Below are 6000 nucleotides of genomic sequence, written 5' to 3'. Positions count from 1 at the left end.
CCCATGGGGGCCCAAACACTAGCTCCAGGGGCCCAACCCATGGATCCCCTAAGCCTAGCTCCAGGGGCCCAACCCCTGGAGGCCCTAACCCTAGCTCCATGGGCCCAACCCTTGGGTCCTCTAACCCTAGCTCCAGGGGCCCAACCCCTGTGGACCCTAACCCTAGCTTTAGAGGCCGAACTCCTAAGGGCCCTAACCCTATCTCCAGGGGCCCAACCCATGGGGGCCCAAACACTAGCTCCAGGGGCCCAACCCATGGATCCCCTAACCCTAACTCCATGGGCCCAACCCATGGGGGCCCTAACCCTAATTCCAGGGGCCCAACCCCTGGGAGCCCTCACCATACTTCCAGCGGCCCATCCCCAAGGAGCCCTAACCCTCGCTCCAAGGGTCGAACCCCTAGGTCCCCTAACGCTAGCTCCAGGTGCCCAACACCTGGGTCTGCTAAACGTAGCTCCAAAGGCCCAACCGCTAGGTGCCCTAACCCTAACTCCAGCGGCCCAACGCCTGGGAACCCTAAACCTAGCTCCAGGGGCCCAACCCCTGGGTCCAATAACCCTACGTCCAGGGGCCCAACCCCTCGGGGCCCTAACCCTAGCTCCAGGGGCCCAACTCCAGTGTCCTCTAACCCTAGCTCCAGGGTCCCAACCCCTCGATCCCCTGAACCTAGCTACAGGGCCCCAACCCGTGGGGGGCCTATCCCCAGCTCCAGGGGCCAGACCCCTGGATCCCCTAAACCTAGCTCCAGGAGCCAAACCCCTGGGGGCCCAAACCCTAGCTCCAGAGGCCCAACCCCTGGGTTCCCTAACTCTAGCTCCATGGGCCCAACCCCTGGGGGCCCTAACCCTAGCTCCAGGGGCCCAACCCCTGGGGCCCTAACCAGAGCTCCTAGGGCTCTACCCTTGGGTCCCCTAACCGAAGCTCCAGGGGCCCGAGCCCTGCATCCCCTAAGCCTAGCTCCAAGGACCAAACCCCTGGGGGCCCTAACCCTAGCTCCAGGGGCCAAACCCGTGGGTCTGAAAACCCTAGCTCCAGGGGCCCAACTCCTGGGTCCCCTAACCCTAGCTCCAGGGGCCGAACCCCGGGGGCCCTAACCCTAATTCCAGGGGCCCAACCCCTGGGAGCCCTCACCATACTTCCAGAGGCCCATCCCCAAGGAGCCCTAATCCTCGCTCCAAGGGTCGAACCCCTAGGTCCCCTAACCCTAGCTCCAGGGGCCCAACCCCTGGGTCTCCTAAACGTAGCTCCAAAGGCCCAACTGCTAGGGGCCCTAACCCTAACTCCAGGGGCCCAACGCCTGGGAGCCCTAACCCTAGCTCCAGGGGCTCAACTCCAGGGTCCTCTAACCCTAGCTCCAGGGTCCCAACCCGTGGGGGGCCTATCCCCAGCTCCAGGAGCCCGACCCCTGGATCCCCTAACCCTAGCTCCAGGAGTCAAACCCCTAGGGGCCCAAACCTCCCTTCCTCCAGGGGCTCAATTTCTGGGTCCCCTAACCCTAGCTCCAGGGGCCCAACCCCTGGGGGCCCGAACTCTAGGTCCAGGGGCCCAACCTCTGGAGTCCCTAACCCTAGCTCCAGGGACCCAACCTCTGGGTCCCTTAATCCTAGCTCCAGGGGCCCAACCCCTGGATTCTCTAACCCTAGCTCCAGCGGCCCAACCCCTGGGGGCCTTAGTGCTATCTGCAGCGGCCCAACCCCTGGGTCCCCTAACCCTAGCTCCAGGGGCCCCACCCCGTTGGGCCCTAACCCTAGCTCCAGGGTCCCAACTCCTGGGTCCCCTAACCCTAGCTCCAGGGGCCCAACCCCTGGGGATCCTAATTCTAGCTCCAGGGTCCCAACCCCTGCGTCCTCTAACCCTAGCTCCAGGGGTCCAACCAATAGGTCCCCTAACCCTAGCTCCAGGGGCCCAACGCCTAGGGGCCCTAACCTTAGCTCCAAGGGCCCAACCCCTGGGTCCTCTATCCCTATCTCCAGGGGCCCAACCCCTGGGGGCCCTAACCCAAGCTCCAGGGGCCCAACCCCTGGGAGCCTTAACCCTACCTCCAGGAGCCCTACCCCTAGGACCCCTAAACCTACCTCTAGGGGCCCAACCCCTAGGACCTCTAACCCTAGCTCCAGGGGCCCAACCCCTGGGTCCCCTAACCCTAGTTCCAGGGACCGAACCCCTGGGGGCCCTAACCTTAGCTCTAGGGGCCCAAACGCTGGGTCCCTTAACCCTAGCTCCATGGGCCCAACCTCTGTGTCCCCTAACCCTAGCTCCAGGGTCCCAAACCCTGGGGGTCTATCCCCAGTTCCAGAGGCCCAAACTCTGGATCCCCTAACCCTAGCTCCAGGGGCCCAACCTCTGGGGGCCCTATCCCTAGTTCCAGGGGCCCAACCCCTGGGTCCCCTAACCGTAGCTCCAGGGGCCCAACCTCTGGGGCCCTAATCCTTCCTCCAGTGGCCCAATTCCTGGGTCCCCTAACCCTAGCTCCAGGGCCCCAACCCTTGGGTCCCCTAACCCTAGCTCCAGGGGCTCAACCTCTGGGGGCCCTAACCTTTCCTCCATGTGCCCAATTCCTGGGTCCTCTATCCCTATCTCCAGGGGCCAGAGGGCTCCCCCAAGACGGATCAGAGCAGGGACCTTTCCACTGGGAGTGAGAGAGCGCAGGAGCCCTGAGAAAGGCATCACCCCTCACTTTCTGTCCCTGCTCCTAGGGCGGGAGGTACTTCACCCCACTGGTAACACCAGACTCAGACTTGACCTCCCTCCTGAATTAGCTGTTCAGAGCTCCCTGCAAAGCAAGACACCCCACTGTGCTCTGCTCCCCGCTCATCCCTAGGGCTTTCAGGGGAGAGCTCTCCACAGTGCAAAGCAGCACCCAGGCTAACGAGGGGCCAGGCCTGAGAAGCGTGGAGCAGCCTCTGCTCCCAGTGACAGCTGTGCATGCAGCACCTCGCAGGACCGGGTTCCCTGGGTCAAGCACACGGAGCCATGTAGCTACTGCTCCCCCAGGGACTCCTTGCTGTGACCCGGCAAGGGTTGCAGGGCAGGAGCTCCTCCTGCCCTGGACTGGCCAGGGAGGTAGGGGTTTGCAGCTGCAGTCAGTTTAGGAGCAGGATCTGGCTGGGCTGAAGTCTCACAAGCTGTTCTCACTAGGCTTTGGCCAAATCCAGCCTGGATCTGGAGATTGGGCCCCTCTGGACTGGAGGCAGCTGGACCCAGAAAGGACGGTTACCTGTTCCGTAACTGGCATTCTTCGAGATGTGTTGCTCAGGTGTATTCCACAGTAGGTGTGCATGCTCGCCACGTGCACCAGTGCTGGAAGTTTTTCCCTTAGTAGTACCCGTAGGGGGGAGCACAACTGCGACCCCTGCAGTGGCGCCTCTATATCGCGCTATAAGGGGAGCTGCACACTCCCCCCACCCTTGGTTCCTTCTTGCCAGACAACTCCGACAGAGGGGAAGGATGGCGGGTTGTGGAATACACCTGAGCAACACGTCTCGAAGAACACCAGTTATGGAACAGGTAACTGTCCTTTCTTCTTCGAGTGATTGCTCATGTGTATTCCACAGTAGGTGACTGCAAGCTATAGCTGATGGAGGTGGGTAGGAGTTTAAGGGTTTCCGGGACGGAGTACCGCTCTACGAAACCTGGCGTCATCCCGTGCTTGGAAGATGATTGCATAATGCGAAGAACAGGCTAACTAGAGAAGCTGCAGTAAGGCTGGAGCATGAAGTTCCAACTTACTTCACTGGCAGCAAGAAGGAACCGAGGGTGGGGAGAGTGCGCAGCTCCCCTTATAGCGCGATATAGAGACGCCACTCCAGGGGTCGCAGCGGTGCTCCCACTGTATAGGTACTGCTAAGGGAAAAACTTCCGGCACCGGTGCACATGGCGAGCATGCACACCGCCTGTGGAATACACCTGGGCAATCACTCGAAGAAGAATGGCAGGAGAGAGGTGAACTCGAGGCAAACTTCCCCCAGCCCACAATGGAGAGGGACTGGGATTGCAGGTGCCAGTCCCAGCTCCAGTGCTCTGCTCAGTGTATCCCGGGGCGTGGGATGGGAAAGTCTGATTGCTGTCTCCCCAGGCTCCTGTCTCTGAGATGGGTCCCAATCCCAGCCACAGCCTCCTCCGGGGCCGGGCCAGGCCTGGCCCCACCCAAAGCCCAATGTGGGTGCTGTTGTTTTGAGGGGTGTGAAGAGCACGACAGGTCTCAAGACACAAGGAGCCCTCCCTTCCCATGGCTTGCAGCATGCCTAGTCTTGCAGCATGCCTCCTCACTCCTGACCTGCTGGGTGACTCCCGCCCTGCAGCCCACAGCACAGCTAGCAGCCCCCTCTGGCCTCTCTGGAGGGCGCTGCCAAGGTCTCTCCCCTCTGAGCTGGAGTACAGGCCAGCGGTGAGCAATCTCCCATCCCAGAGGAACCCTCCCGTCCTGCTAACTGCTGCCCAGCCCAGCCAGCAGCACCAGCCCTGGTGGTGAGCAGAGCCAGGACTGGGCTGGATTGCAGCGAAAGGGAATTCTCTGTGCCCAGGCTGACAGACACACCCCATGAGGTTCCCTTGGGCCCCTAGCATCAGCCAGTGCTGCTGGGTGGCTCCCAACTTCCTGCTCTGGAGTCTCGGAAGAGGCTGGATTCCAGGGCTGTGAGGTGCAACTCTCTGGGGAAGAAGCTGCTTGTGCCACCAGAGATCGAGCTGTCATTTTACCTCCGCTCTCTTCCAAGAGCCAGTGTGAACAGAGCCCAAATTACCCCTAATCACTTGTCAAGAGAGATCATTTCACAGAGGAGCTGTCAGGAGCGTGAGCCCAGAACAAAAGCACTGGCTTCCTGGTAACACCTCCCTTCGCACTCCCAGCAACTGCACTGCCAAATCCAGCAGGGAGCCGGTGCTGCAAACCAAGGGCCATCAGGGCAGCAGACCCTGAACTCTGTCCTCAGCCTGGGCTCCCCAGGGCTCAGATCCGAGAGGAGCTGCATATCCACCTCTTCTGGTGCTCAGCACCCTCCAGCCAGACCCCTGGTGCTCACCCAGGGCACCCGCACCCAGGGCCCTCAGAACTAGTGGGCACTTCATAAAATGTGGGCCCAAGTGACTGGCCCACGGTCACATGGCAAGGCCCAAGAGAGGCCAGGAATCACACCCCAGGCACTTGTTCCAGGCCACTTCATGATGGACCAGCCAGCCCTGCTCCCCAGCTCGGGGTGCCAAGCTGTAGCTCCTGGGATCCCCCACCTAGGCTGGGGTAGCCAGGGGCATGTAGGACATGTACCTGGAAGAGGTGTTCTGGCTGCCTGGCCTCAGAGCTGGAGAAGGCTGACCAGATCTCTGAACTGCCCGGCCTGGCCTGAGCTCCCTAGGGTGTTAAACCAAGGCTCTGTGTGGAGTTCCAGGCTGCTCCTTCAGCGAGCAAATCTCCGGCAGTGGGAGTGGCTCTGCCTGCAAATGGTGGCAGCCTGCAGTCAGCTCTGGCTGCATGGCCCCTAGCATGGCCTGGGGACACCTGCCCTTAGGAGCCACGTTCCTGGTGGTCCCGGAGTGCTCTCTAGCCTGGGAGAGGGGAGAGCAGCCATATAGTTGTTGTTGTCACCTTGGTCTCGCAGCGTGAGGTTAGGGAATCCGATAATGGTCCGTCTTCGCCGCAGCGTGGACTTGGGGTTCACCGCGGTCTCTGTGTTAAACAAGGAGTGCCGCGCACTCGCGTCCCTATTGTCAGGGACTCTAACCCAGACGGCAAAGTTCGTTGTCTGACCGCGAGAGAGACAGGCAACACCAGCAAGGTCCGATCAAAAGCTCTTTATTGACAAGTGCACGCATCAATAGAGAGCAGCTCGTCTCCAGAGAGAACCAGCCTGCTCTTTACATCTTAGTATAAGCCTATATAGACAGTTCCGTCGCGTCATACATTATTCACTGGAGCAACCCACCCCCTTCTTCTAACAACTAGAAACTAGACACCTTTAGTATACATGTATACCTAAAGTTAGAAATGTAGGGGAGTTAAAAACA

At 60.7% G+C, this 6000-nt stretch overlaps 1 long non-coding RNA gene across 3 annotated transcripts in view; it reads right to left on the bottom strand.

Moving 5' to 3' along the window:
• Positions 1-5621: 5621 nt before the first annotated feature.
• Positions 5622-6000, bottom strand: part of LOC115657298 — a 168628-nt gene continuing 168249 nt past the window's right edge. For all 3 annotated transcript variants that reach the window (XR_004001951.1, XR_004001950.1, XR_004001949.1), the window contains exon 6: positions 5622-5697. This is a non-coding gene — a long non-coding RNA (uncharacterized LOC115657298). The remainder of the gene's footprint in view (positions 5698-6000) is intronic.

This window comes from Gopherus evgoodei, chromosome 9 (genome assembly GCF_007399415.2).
Source record: "Gopherus evgoodei ecotype Sinaloan lineage chromosome 9, rGopEvg1_v1.p, whole genome shotgun sequence".
In the NCBI taxonomy this organism is placed as follows: Eukaryota; Metazoa; Chordata; order Testudines; family Testudinidae; genus Gopherus; species Gopherus evgoodei.
This window is presented reverse-complemented; position numbering and strand designations above follow the sequence as displayed.